At 42.0% G+C, this 14,947-nt stretch overlaps 1 long non-coding RNA gene across 1 annotated transcript in view; it reads left to right on the top strand.

Moving 5' to 3' along the window:
• LOC309640733 overlaps nucleotides 1-14,947 on the top strand; it is a 242,823-nt gene that overhangs the window by 227,153 nt on the left and 723 nt on the right. The window lies entirely within an intron of this gene.

Here is a 14,947-nt window from a genome sequence, read left to right as displayed (position 1 = left end):
ATATAAGCACATTCCCTCCTAGGGAATATAAAGCAATGAAATAAAAACTATGTTAGGTGCCTGGCACTAGTAGGCATTCAAATACCTATTCAAAGAATAAAAAAGAAACACTGGTCTCAGTCCAGCCCTATGAAAAGCTGACCATTTAAATTTATCGCACTTTCCATATGCATCCATTTTTCTCATCTTAAGATGGAGAAAACAAAGTCTGCCATCATCTTTGTCTCTCAGAGGTGTCATGAGATTGAGATCATATATGAAGTATTTTATCTCAATATATAGATTTAAGCTATTGCTTTTTTCTTTTCCATTATGGTTTATTACAAGATATTGAATATAGTTTCCTGTGCTATACAGTAGGTCCTTGTTTATCTATTTTGTATATAGTAGTTTGTATCTGTTAATCCCAAACCCTTAATTTATCCCCTCTCCTTTCTATATATAACTATATAACTATATAACTATAAGTTTGTTTTCTATGTCTGTGAGTCTGTTTCTGTTTTGTAAATAAGTTCATTTGTATCATATTTTAGATTCCACATATAAGTGATATCAAATGATATTTGTCTTCCTTTGACTTCATTCACTTAGTATAATAATCTCAAGGTCCATCCATGTTGCTGCAAATGGTATTATTTCATTCCTTTTTTATGGCTGAGTAATATTCCATTGTATACATATACCACATCTTCTTTATCCATTCCTTTGTTGATGGACATTTAGGTTGCTTTCATGTCTTGGCAATTGTAAACAGTGTTGCTGTGAACATTGGGGTGCATGTATCTTTTCCAATTAGGGTTTTCTCTGAATATATGCCCAGGAGTGAGATTGCTAGATTATATGGTAACTCTATTTTTAATTTTTTGAGGAACCTCATACTGTTTTCCATAGTGGCTGCACCAATTTACATTCCCACCAACAGCATAGGAGGGTTCCTTTTCCTAAGATATTATTTATATATGTATTTTCCATTAAGGCCCACATAGGTAAGGTGAGTTATCATCAGTGTGTTACACAAAGCATCGATGGAAATGGGAGCTGGCAGTGCTCAGGTCTTGGAGTTAAGCAGGGGGACCAAGGCCAGGTAGGCAGTAGGTAAGGCAGGGAAGTGTGTGGGGGAAGCCTGAGAAGGAACAACTAGAGGGAATCAGCATCCAGCGCTCAGGAGGTCTCACCAAGTGAATGGGAACTAGTCAGCACTGGGAAGAGGGTAAAAGGCAAAGGACTCATCAAAGGTCGGCCACAGCAGGCAGGAGACTGGCAATCAGTGAGAGCGAGCGAGTCCTGGTACAGGAGTTAGTTTCACTTGCCCAGATTTACAATGTCTGTGCCAGAATTCCATTGAGCTTTGCTCCGTAAGGTTTTGCTGACACGTGGAGCCGAAGGTTGAAGTCAAGAGAGAAGCGGTCACCATCCAATCAGCCCACGTTGCTTGTAGCTGTTGCCATGTTATGGGTGTGTGCTCATGGCCCCATCTGCTGCTAACAGTGAGTCATTCTTGCAAATAAAATAAATATCAATACATTTATATGCATCATATACCTTATACAAATCCTATGAGTGGTGTTACAAAAAATAACACATTTGGGAAGCAAAACAAATGCTTAAGTTGGCAATTTCTTCACATGATTCTGGTAGTGCTGTTAACCTTGCTGGGAGATATGACTGTTACCTTATTCAAATACTATCTACTAATGCTCACCCACATTTATTCAGTGTTTGGATATCCGCCATAGACTGTAGTTCTCTGTAATACCACTAAACGTAATATTTATTAATTATTAAATAAATTTGTTTCCTATATCCATAATCATGAATAAAGAGTAGGAAGAATGTTGGCAGTATTTTAAAAAACTTATGGTTTCAGGAATTCTTGGGAATTCTGATATCTCATCCCTAAATCCCAAAGATTAATATCTGTCAGGAATTTGGAAACATTAATGTTCTTTGTTGTGTTTGGGGTGGGATTAAGGCTTTGCAAATGTGGAGAAGCAAGACCCTACAAATGGCTGTAGGTTCTAATTGTAAGACGGTGTGAAGTCTGAAGGTGGGAACGGTAGGGTGAGGGGGAGTGTGGTCATTGTTCTTCCATCTATGGAGGGTGGCTTATAATTAGAATATTCTTCCAGGTTAAGTGAAATCTTATGTAGATAAAGATGCTTGTGTAGGTTATGTAGGCAATAAATTCACAAGGATGCGAAAGTTTTATTTAATTTCTCCCTGTTATTAGAAATTTTACAGAATCCCAGAAGGTGGGATTGAAAGGGAAAGGTGAACTTGATATTTACAGAAAGTTCCTTCGTTAGAAATAAAGATTCATGATCGTGGCAGAGCTGATTCTATGTGTCCACCAAACCATTTCATTTTCTTTTTGAGCTCAGAGGAAGACTACATTTCCCAGCGTCCCTTACATAAAACTTCCTCACGTTCTTTCAGTCTGTCTGTCTCTCCATCTGCGCTGCTGGAAGTGAAGACTCCAAGATGGCAGAAACACATGGTAGGAGAAGTGCCAATCCCTGAAGTTGCTGCTTAGAGAACAGCTGTCCTGGAAAACGCTCTGACCAGGAACATCAGCATGAATGAGAAACAAATTGTTATACTGTTCAGCCACTGAGAGTTCAGGGTTTCATTTGTTACCCGGTATAGTCTAGCCTATCTTAACACTGTGCTGTGATCTTGCTTACTCTTCACTGGAGAGGAGGACCACCTTGACATGGGGAGGAACAGCCTGTGGGATGTACGGTGTGGTAAGTGACTATAAAATAAGGCACATTCATACTGTAGTATGTGCGGGACATTACAGGAAAATGCATTCCCCACACGTGGAAATGATGTGTCCCCTGAGAAATCAGCAAACAAAACCCACAACTAATGGATTTGGCTACTATCAGTTGAAACAATTCAATAACTAAGAGCTCTTTCCATCAAACCGTGTGCCTCCATCAGTGCTCCTCTGCCCTACTTGTTCATTATGATGTAATAAGTTGCAGTGTATTGTTCTTTGTACCATAGTCTCTTGGGAATGTGGTAGTATAAGACTCCATCTTTGTGCCCTGCCAAATTTGGCTTTTGGACCAGACCCTGACTGTGAGGTCCCCATCAGCTTTCTGCTTCCCAGGAAGACCCTCTTTAGCAGCCAGCAAGGCTTACCAGCCAAAGCTTCTCACACAGCCCAGTTGTCTTTTAAATAGGTTAGGGTAACTTAGGCTTTAAGTAAGCAGATTGTCAGCAATAGGAAACAGCTGAAAGGGGAAAGCATACTGGACAACATTAGTGCAAGAGAAGGGGGGCCTACAGCCATCACGCAGCAACACTAGGTGTCTTCCCAGGAGCGGAGCCCTGGGAACCGAGAGGGGCTGCATGACTGCCATTTTCTTGACTCAGGTTTTGATTTAGTCTAGAATCTGACTCCTGTCTTGACACCAATAGCACTTACGCAGATAAATGTAAGTGCGACAGTTTATCAAATTTAAATAAAGATCTAAGGTCAGATTCTTACTTAGATTTGGTGTTTCAGGGTTCAAAGAGATAAAATAATCTACTCCAGCAGACAAAGCTACTGGGGACTTGTCAGAACTGGAATAATTCTACAGGCTCTTGAGAGAATGGAGAAGTGAGAATCAGTTACCCTTAAGACTGCATTTAAAAGCATTTATACAAGGGATGTCAGTGACAGCAAAAACTGAATCACATCCTGAATCTCTGGCAGTCTCTTGGTTACAAATACTAATTTGTAAAAGTCCCAACTGAATGAATGTATTAAACAGCAATTTGTTTTTTCCTTCTTAAACCACACTGGAAACGTCATCCTTCACTTACAGCTCCCCGGCCAAGGCAGTTATGAATGAGCTGATGGTGCCTCCTGGTGGCCACCATGGAGAATCACCTGGCACAGGTGCTTCCTTGATTTGTACTGGCCACCTCTTTACTCTTGTACCGATGTGCAGCATTTCTGAAAATCAAAAGTTAAAAAGTTGGATTTATGTGGTCTATATGAACTTATGTGTTATAGGAGTTTTCATTGCTAGAGAACTAAAACGGAAAATCAAATCTTTAATTTTATTTCACACTCTTCAAATATATATTTCTAATACTGGGCACATAGTCTTTAATTTTCTTCTTTTCCTTCACAGCTTGACCAGTGGACATTCAACTGAGACTTAGGAGGTGTTCCTTTGAGAACCATCTCTGTCTCAATTGTTTTCTATTAATGTGGTCTTTATTTTTTTAATTTTCTCTCATTTTTTAATTAAGATAAGAGAAAACAGAGTAAGGTATTAAATCACATGGGCTAACAGTGCCAAAGATGACATCCTGTAAAGTTGGCTGGCAGAAACCTCAAACAAGGGCCCAATTCCAACATTTGCTGGGTACCGTTGTTTACCATGTAAAAGTGCAGGTTTGAAATGTGCAGTGGTTGAAAATCAATGACTGTTATATATTATTTTTCTTTTTGGGGATTCTATCCTGCTTTTTTTTCTTAAAATGGAGTTAACTGTATTCCAGACAGCTTTTTCTTCCACATGTATACATATCATTTTAAGGAAAATGTTTTGTCCTCTTCTGCCTCTTTTTAATTCCAGGTACAGGTGCAAAACCACTGCTAATAGTGGCTGGGAAAAAAAGCCATATAAGTCCTGAATGAAATAAGACTTTCTAAAAACTTAGGAGTGTCAACCTCTAAAGCCTTTCAAGTACCCAGATGTTTCTTTTCATCTTGTCAGAAATTTCCATGTTCGTTTTCATCCATTTAAAAATCTACCCTGGGGACTCCCCTGGTGGTACAGTGGATAAGATTCCACGCTCCCAATGCAGGGGGCCTGGGCTCGATCCCTGGTCAGGAAACTAGATCCCACATGCATGCCGCAACTAAGAGTTCGCATGCCACAACTAAGGAGCCCACGTGCTGCAACTAAGGAGCCCTGGAGCTGCAGCTAAGGAGCCCATCTGCCGCAACTAAGACCTGGTACAACCAAATAAATAAATATTTTTAAAAATCTACCCTGTTTTTCTTAAAGTGTCAACTTTCAAGATAAATAAAAAGCTACTGATTATATTTTTTGTTTTTTCTATTATTACAATAGAATGGTTTTAAATTTGTTTTTAAACTGCAAACATGAAAGTCTTAAGTGATAGCATGGCTTAAAGAGTCTTTGTTTGAGGGCCTGGGAACTAAACATCATCTATTACATCTATTACAATGTTTCTGTATAAAGATATACATATTCTAACTCCTGAAATAATGAACAGATGAGGACTTCCTGTACTAATTTATAAAAATTCTAGCTGATTTGACTCATGCAGAGATATACTTATTGGTATTTTAAATAATAATAATTATTATAAATATTTATTGAATGTTTTCCGTCTTCTAGGCACTGCTTTAAGAAGCTTATAAGCATTGACTCATTTAATCCTCACCACGACCCTATGACAGTTACCTCTCGTTATCTTGTTTTGTATATAGACAAGGATGTTGAAGCACAGAGAGGTTAAGTCACTTAATCAAGCTCACAGAGCTATTAAGTGGGGGAACAGTTTGCCTTTAGAGCCGCTGTACTCTGCTCTTTTACGGAGTTTATTTTGTAACATAGGCAGTTAACTACTGAGATTCATATTTAAGCTCCTTGAAGGGAGGCAGCAAGCCTTACTCATTTTTGTTTCTCCCACAGCATCCACCCCTAGCGGATTCTCAAAAGAGAGTTGTTGACAACTGAGCTAGTTGGGGATACCTCTCTCTAGTGGTTACTACTGTCCATCATACACAAGGTTTCTGTGTTCTTAATATGCCCCCGAGGGACATACCTTAGCAAATGTGAAAAACCTCAGTGCCGTAAATGTTAATGTAATCAAAAGAGCTGACGAGTAGCTTGGGGTGCTGGCCTAGGTGAGTCCCTCTAGCCTCCACAGGTGACTGGGAGGGACACAGCCCACAGCCCTTAGCAGTATGTGACCGGGTCAGGGGGCACCTTATACCCAATGCACCTTCTTTGCTCTGGTCCCACCCATTCAACCTTCATGTCTCTGTTGTAAAACCTTGGGTTCTACCTGCTGATCACTGCCAAATATGGTGAGGCCAGGACACTGTGTGTGATGTGAGGTCTTATGGAAGTCACCTAAGTAAACAGAGAGGGCATAGTTCTTGGGTTTCCCTTTTGAAGTGTTTTGCCACACGATCGGGTGGGAGTAAGAGTGGTGGGAGATGCTTCTGGATGCTGTCTCTAATGGGTGGGGCCCGCTGTTTCCTCCCCAGCACTGGTACAGATGTTAAAGGCATTATGTGTTGAAGCCAGAAGCTGTCCAAGCAGCTTACTGACGGACAGCAATTTGGGTACAACTGGAGACTCTACTGGAAAAGCCAACGGAGAGAGAAGAGAGTGCACAGGATGCGATGCAGATGAAGTCTTGAGCCAGATGGACCTGGATCAGAATCCAGGTTCTGCCAGTGCCAGACCCAGGTGAATTTACGCAAGTTACTTAAGCTGTTTGGCCTCAGTTTCCCTATGTTGTATTAAAACTGAGATTAGTAATCTAGTTCACAAGGTTGTTAGGAGAAGTAAATGAGATATTGTGAATAAAGAGCCTGCCATACAGTCATACATGACACATATTGTTTTACTTTCCCCTGCATTCCCTTCCTGTACTTCTGGCATATGAAAAAATGACTAGGTAGAAATAGGCTGAGTCCAGAAGGGGAAAATAGACTAAGCTTTCCTGGACTACGTTTTTATATGGATAAAGATTTTTGCAACTGCAAATACAGGCAGCACTTAGTATCCTTAAGATATTCGTGATATTTTTCTCTGATGTTCTTGTAGCTCCTGAGGATTGCTGTGGGCTGAGGGTGAGAGACTGACTTTGTGAAACGCTGCCCATCCCCCCTCTCGGAAGCAGGCAGGACTCTGGTGAGTTTCAGATGTTGTAGAGAAAACTGAACCATAGCGCAGATGATACTAAAGTTTGTTTCCATTCTAACGGACCATGATTCTAGAACTGAGCATCAGTTTCTTCTTATGGTCAGGTTGCTGTGCAGATTAAATGAAATACTTTATGTAAAGGGTGTGAAATGTAGTACTCGGGTGATACCTGTCATGACTGCGTCATCACTATTAACAATGGCTAATTATTGACTAGGACATCTAAATCTGTCTGCTGGAGACAGGGAAAGTTGGTGAGGATTGCCAGGCTACCTTTTCATCTGTTTAAAATGCATAATTAAAATACAGAGTAGTTTGAACTTGGTGATGAGAAAGCTTTTCTTTCACCCTCCCAATACTCCTTACTGTGTCTGCTTTGTTTTCAGAGGCTGTTAACATGCTGACAGCTACTGAACTGCTGTTTACATTTTGTTACTCCTCTGATCACACACCTACCATGACTCCCAGTTGAAATTCCTAATGGAATCCAAGCTTCTAAGCCTGGCAATTGAGCTGTCCACCAGCCGGCCCCACCCTGTCTTTCTAATTTTCTCTCCCATTTCCCGGATCCCATGAATGTCCTCTCTAGTCAGACTGGGCTCTTTCTTCTCTCCAGAATGAACTTGTAAATTCTGGCCTTTCAGGAATGCTGTGCCTGAAATACCTTTCTCCTTTCTCATCACCAAGTCTAAATCCTTAAAGGCTAAGGGAACTACAGCCTGATCTTTACATGCCCAGTTCTGCCTGAGTGCGTCATCCCAGCCGTGCTGCGAATTATTTATGAGACTTCGAGCACGTGACCTACCCTCCCTGTGCCTCCGTCTTTACCTGTAAAACAGAAGTCACAAGAGCACCCACGTTCTAGACCCATTTTGAAGCTTAAAAGACAATTTATGTAAAGTACTTAGAACCGTATCTAGTGGGTAGTATGTAGCCGATAAATGTGAGCTCCTATTGCTCATGCCGCCTTCTTGGACCTGCGCCTTTTGTGACCGCCCAGTGTCACAATGACTCCTTTTTCTAAGTTCATGTATTGTCTCTGCTACTTCCTTGCCACATAGCTGTTCATTCCACAAATATTTGTTGGATGCCTACTATGTGCCACACGATGTTCTCAATGCTGAAAACAAAGCAAAGGCCTTGTTTTCATGGAGCTTGCATTCTAGTGGGGAGACGGGCAGTGGACGATTAAATAAGTGAGATGTATGGTAGGTCAGGTGGTAATAAATGCGACAGAAAAAAATTAGGCGAGGGATTGGGAATGATGGGGTGGGCATGGCGGTGTTATTTTATATTGGTTGGTCAAGGAGACTCCCTGAAAAGGTCATCTGTGAGCAGAGCATGGAAGGAAGGGAGAGCTTAGATGTCTGGGGAAAGAGCGAAGAGCAGCTGGTGGGAGGGGCAGCAAGAAGGCTAGGTGACTAAATCCTCAGAGGGCAGTGGGGGAGAGGGCTGGGGATGAGAGGAGAGCTCTAGTGGGGGCCTTGAAAGCCAGTAAGGACTTTGGCTTCTCATTAGAAGAAAAGCAGTTTGTACATTTGTGGCTTTTTTTCCCCTGGGTACTGTCTCTATCAATTAACTCCCATATCTTCAGCTTCTCCCTGTCTATTGTTTTTTTACTTTTCCTCAATGTAAAACAAACTTAGGTGTAGTTATGAATTTAAGAATTTCATCCTCTGGTTTGTATCCCCTCATCTGGAGATTGTGTCCTCTCCTCACCTTCGATTTCCATAGCAAGATCCTCAAAAAGGTGTGGTCATGTGCTTTCCGTCTTCCCCGTGGCTCTGCTGAAACGGCCCTGGTCAAGGTCACCATTAGACACTTTCAAACATTTATCTTCCTTGGCCTCTCTGCAGCATTTGAAACTGTTAACTCTCCTTCCCCTTGTTCCTAGGACACAGCTCTTTCTGACTTTCTTCCCACCTTTCTTTCTTTCCTTTTCCATCCCTGTATCAGTAGGGATGGGTTTGGCTGCTCAGTGATATCAATTAAGAATCCAGGCTCTTTCCTTTGGATATGGTTTAGTGGTACCTCCCTCTGTGGACACCAGGTGGCACTGAAACCCCTGGTAGGTAATATTTGTACCTACCACCAGGACAGTGTCCCATACATTTCATGCCATTGTACCACTGAGGCCTTTCCTGACTTTCCATATAAAATGTTACTGTATCTCAACCCATTTTCCCTATTCCCCTTATTCTGCTTTTTCTTCTTAGGGATTATCAATAGCTGACATATGCCTTTATTTCTTTATTATCTTTCTCATCCATGAAAAAGTAGACTCCATGAAGTCAAGGATTTTCTTCTCATCTGTATCCCCACAGCCTTGGCACCTGGTAGGCAATCAGTTCCCACTTGCTGAAGGAACCAACGAATCTCATTTGTCAGCACTGGGTCACAAGTCCACCCTTAGACCCACATGGAAAGGGGGAGAGGATTGCCACGATTGGCTGGGACCAGCCACAGGGAGAATGGCTATTGGGTAACCAACCAACAGAGCCATACTACCTTGGCCAGTTTTTTGTTTCTCTACCTTTTCATTTAGTGTTAGCATGCCTCAGGATTCGTTCCTTGGCAGTTTTTTCTTTTCACTACATTCTTCTTGGGTGATTCCATCCCTTCCTTGCTGTCACTTACAGACTGGTGGTGCCACATATATGTTTCTAACTCAGCTTTCTCTCTGGGGCCCCAGACCCGTCCTAGGGTGACCACCTGTCCTGCTCTGCCTGGGACTCTCCTGGCTTTAGCACTGTAAGTCCCATGTTCCAGGAAAGCTCTCAGTCCTGGGCACCTGGGAGGATTGATCACCTTGCAGACTGTCTACACAACATCCAAACCAGAACTCTCTTGAACTCCAGAAGCATATCAACTGCCTCTAGAGCTTCCCTTAATCCCAGAGTTCCTTACTTACCTCAAACTCAAGATGAACCCAACCGGAATTTATGTATTCCACCCCAAATCCTCTTCTTGTACTTCTCTAATTAGGGGAGTATTGTCACTAATTACATATAGTTTTTTCAAGTCAGAAAGCTAGGTGTTATCATCAAAGGAAAAAGTCCACAGTGCATTTGCCTTAGTTCTCTGCAAAATTTCTAGATTTTACCAAAAATCTGAAAAGGCTCCTTAGAGTGTGTTGCTCAGGTAGAAAAACAGCTGACTGCCACATTTCTGAGTATAATGTCTCTGTGTCTCTTGAATCTGTGCTTCCTCTCCATTCCTGCTACAATTTTAATTAAGATCATCCTTTTTGCTGGGGACTAAGCAACTGTCATCCTGCCCGGTTTCTTTGACTAGTTATACACCTTCCCTTTCCACAATCCATTCTGCATACTTTAAAAGTCTCGTCTTAGTTCTTTTTTTTTTTTTTTAATTAATTTATTTATTTATTTATTTTTGGCTGTGTTGGGTCTTCGTTTCTGTGCGAGGGCTTTCTCTAGTTGCGGCGAGCGGGGGCCACTCTTCATCGCGGTGCGCGGGCCTCTCACTATCGCGGCCTCTCTTGTTGCGGAGCATAGGCTCCAGACGCGCAGGCTCAGTAGTTGTGGCTCACGGGCCCAGTTGCTCCGCGGCATGTGGGATCTTCCCAGACCAGGGCTCGAACCCGTGTCCCCTGCATTGGCAGGCAGATTCTCAACCACTGCACCACCAGGGAAGCCCTTGTTTTAGTTCTTGATGCTTAAAATCATCAATGGTTCTCTTTCATAATATGAGTCCCTCCCCCAACCTACCTCTTCCTCCTTTTTCCAAAAATTTCCCCCTTCACTTTCTTGATCCAGCCACACTGAACTACTTCAATTTCCAGAACACATCCTGTATTCTCACCCCTCCATCCTTCTCCTCCTGACTCCTTTGACGTGAAGTTCCCCTTTCCCATTCCAGCCTAGTGAACTACTAGTGATCTGTCATGCTACACAGTGGTTATGAGTATGGGTGGTTAAAGCTCATTATGCCTGGTTAGGGCTGCTCAGCTTTACCACTTCAGAGCTGTGTGACCTTCTTGCCAGAACTGTGAAGTTTAGCCAAGCCCCTGAACTTCACCAAAGCTCAGTTTCCTCATCTGTAAATTGGGGGTAATATTTGTACCTACCACAAAGGGCTGTAGAGAGGATTAAATGAGATAGTAATCTGTTAATAATGTTAACTACTATTATACAAGAATTAATTTCGGCTTCTCTTAAAAGCATTTACTGAACCCTCTCCTTCCCCGGCCCTGAGTTTGGATTAGGAAGACCTCCTCTGAGTGCTTGCAGCACCCTATGCTTAGTGTTAGTGCTGATCAAACTGTAATATAATTAGTCCTTCTACTAATTTTCTCCATGAGACAATAAGTTTCCTGAGGACCTTGACTCATTTATCATTGACTTTTAGGGACTGCCTTATGGTCTGGACACAATAGGAATTCCCTTTTGCTCAATTTATCTTTCCTGTCACTTCCTTGAAGATAAGAACAGTGTCTGATACTTCTTTGTATCTTGCATAGGCCCTGGATACACTATACTCTCCATGCACGGCTTTATCTACATCTACTGTCCATTTTACTTGGTGGGAAGTATGTTCCCTGACAACTCCTAAGAGTCAGTTGGTTCCAAGGAGTCTTCTTGGTTCCAAGTCCAAATTCAGTCAGTTCCTTTCTTAGGCCTTCTGAATCAGGAGGCAGGGTCTCATAGTACAGACAAGCTGGTAGAGCCCAACCCTCTAGAACAGAGCAGGGACCCCTCTGTGGCCTGAAGAAAAGGTAATTACCAAGAAGGTGGGTTGTGAGCTGAGGGAATTTGTCTATTTTAGAGAAATTAAGATATTTCCAGATAGAGACTTCCCTGGTGGGCCAGTGGGTAAGACTCCATGCTCCCAATGCAGGGGGCCTGGGTTCAATCCCTGGTCAGGGAACTAGATCCCACATGTGTGCTACAACTAAGAGTCCACATGCTGCAGCTAAGAAGCCCGCATGCCGCAACTAAGAAACCCGCATGCCGCAATGAAGATTCGCGTGCTGCAAAGAAGATCCAGCGTGCCACAACCAAGACCCAGTACAGCCAAAAAAAAAAAAAGGTATTTCCAGATAAACGAAAACCAAGAGAATTTGTTAATAGCAGACAAATAGTAAAAGAAGTCTTTCAGGTTGAAATGAAAGGACACTGGAAATGTTTTTTGGTTTTTAACACTTTTTTCTTATCCTATCTGATTTAAAAGGCAACTACAGAAAGCAATAATTATAAATTTATGTTAATGGGCATAGAATGAAGATGTAATATGTATGGCATTAATGGCGCGAAAGAGGGGACGAAATGAAGTTATATAAGAGCAAAGTTTTTGTATACTATTGGAATTAAATTGGTATTAATCTGAGCTACGTTTTTATAAGTTAATATATTAATTGTAATCCCAGAGCAACCACTAAGAAAATAACTAAAAAATATATACCAGGGCTTCCCTGGTGGCGCAGTGGTTGAGAGTCCGCCTGCCAGTGCAGGGGACACGGGTTCGAGCCCTGGTCTGGGAAGATCCCACATACCGCGGACCAACTGGGCCCGTGAGCCACAGCTGCTGAGCCTGCGCGTCTGGAGCCTGTGCTCCGCAACAGGAGAGGCCTCGATGGTGAGGGGCCCGCGCACCGCGATGAAGAGTGGCCCCCGCTTGCCACAACTGGAGAAAGCCCTCGCACAGAAACGAAGACCCAACACAGCTATAAATAAATAAGTAAAATTAAAAAAAAAAAAATTTAAAAAAAAAAAAAATATACCAAAACAAACAACAAGGGAATTAAAATAATACACCAGAAAAGATCTATTTACACAAAGGAAGGCAGTAATGGAAGAATAAAAGACCAAAAAAGACATGAGACATATAGAAAACAAGTAGCAAAATGGCCAAAGTAAGTCCTTCCTTATCAGTAGACACTTAAATGGATTAAAACACCAATTAAAAGGCAGAGATTGGCAGAATGGATTTTTTAAAAACCATGGTCTAACTATATACTGTCCACAAGAGATTCACTTTAGATTTAAAGACATAAACAGGTTGAAAATAAAAGAATGGAAAAAGATATTCCATGAAAAGAGTAAGCAAAAGAGAGCTAGAGTGGCTATAACAATATTAGGTAAACAGACAATTAAGACAAAAATACTGAATAGTTATGAAAGACAAAGAAGGAAAGTATATGATGACAAAAGGGCCAATGCATTGAGAATATATTATAATTATAAACACATACACCCTAACAATGAAGCCCCAAAATACATGAAGCAAAAATTGACAGAACTGGAAGAAGTAGAAAATTTAGTAAGTGGAGACTTTGATAATAGCTTCAATAATAGCTAGAACAACTAGACAGAAGATCAACAAAGAAATAGAAGACAAACTACACTACAAAACCAACTAGAGCTAACAGGCATCTATAGACATTACACCCAATAACAGTAGAATACACATTCTTCTCAAGTGCACATGGAACATTCTCCAGGATGGACAGTATGCTGGGTGAAAAAAACTAGTCTCAATGCTTTCAAAAGTACTTAAATCATACAAAATGTGTTCTCTAATCATAATGGAATGAAATTAAAAATCAGCAACAGATGAAACTTGGGAAATTCACAAATATGTGGAAATTAAACAACACAGAAAGAAAACTGTAAAATTCATATTTCTGCAATTTTCCCATTCTCTGATCACCAACTAGGTGCCCAGTTACTTCTATTCTGACACCATCTATTTGGAGTTAGTATCAGACTCCACAGGTCCAAGGGCTCAATCCCACAGACTGCCCTCACTGCAGACGCCAGTCACAAGGACCCGGTCCTCAGGTTACTGACACTTCTGCCCAACCTGGCTGCAAAGTCAGGGGTTCCCACAATCCCTTTCTCAGTTTCAATAAACCACTACAACTCACAGAAATCAGGAAAGGGCTTTACTTACTGTTACCGGTTTATTACAACTCAGGAAGAGTCAAATGGAAGAATGCATAGGAGAAGGTACTGGGGAGAGAGGGAGGGCAGAGCTTTCATGCCCTCTCCAGGTGCACCACCCTCCCCCAATCTCGATGTGTCCACCAACCCAGAAGATCTCTGAACCCCATCATTTAGGGGCTTTTATGGAGGTCCCATTAGGTAGGCACGATCGACTAAATCACTGGCCATTGGTGATTGAACTCCATCTCTCTTTGCTCCCGTGAGTTCTGGGGATGGGGCTGAAAGTTCCAGCCCTCTAATCATAAGGGTGGTTCCTCTGTTGACCAGCCCCCATCCTGAAGCTGTCTAAAGGTCTACCAAGGGACTTCCCTGGTGGTCCAGTGGTTAAGACTTCGTCTTCCAATGCAGGGGGTGTGGGTTGATCCCTGGTTGGGGAGCTAAGATCCCATATGCTTCGTGGTCAAAAAACCAAAACATAAAACAGAAGCAATGGGCTTCCCTGGTGGCGCAGTGGTTGAGAATCCGCCTGCCAACTCAGGGGACACGGGTTCGAGCCCTGGTCCGGGAAGATCCCACATGCCGCGGAGCAACTGGGCCCGTGAGCCACGATTACTGAGCCTGCGCGTCTGGAGCCTGTGCTCCGCGACAGTGAGAAGCCCACGCACCGCGATGAAGAGTGGCCCCCGCTTGCCGCAACTAGAGAAAGCCCTTGCACAGAAACAAACACCCAACACAGCCAAAAATAAATAAATAAATAAATAATTTAAAAAAAAAAAAAAACAAAACAGAAGCAATATTGCAACAAATTCAATAGACTTTAAAAATGGTCCACATCAAAAAAAAATCTTTAAAAAACTGCATTAAAAATAATAATAATAAATAAAGGTCTACCAAGAGTCACCTCATCAACCTAAACTCAGGGATGGTTGAAAAGGGCTTGTTATGAGTAATGAAAGATGCTCTTATCACAGGAAATTCCAAGGGTTTTAGAAGCTTTGTGCCAGGAACTGGGGACAAAGACCATATATATATTTTAAAATATACCACAGGCCTGAGGATCCTAACAGTTAAGAGATGCAGCACATGACTAGAGCCCATTCAGTCATTAATAATTAGTCCGGTCCA

Source organism: Balaenoptera physalus (genome assembly GCF_965194825.1).
Source record: "Balaenoptera physalus genome assembly, chromosome: 13".
Lineage (NCBI taxonomy): Eukaryota > Metazoa > Chordata > Mammalia > Artiodactyla > Balaenopteridae > Balaenoptera > Balaenoptera physalus.
This window is presented reverse-complemented; position numbering and strand designations above follow the sequence as displayed.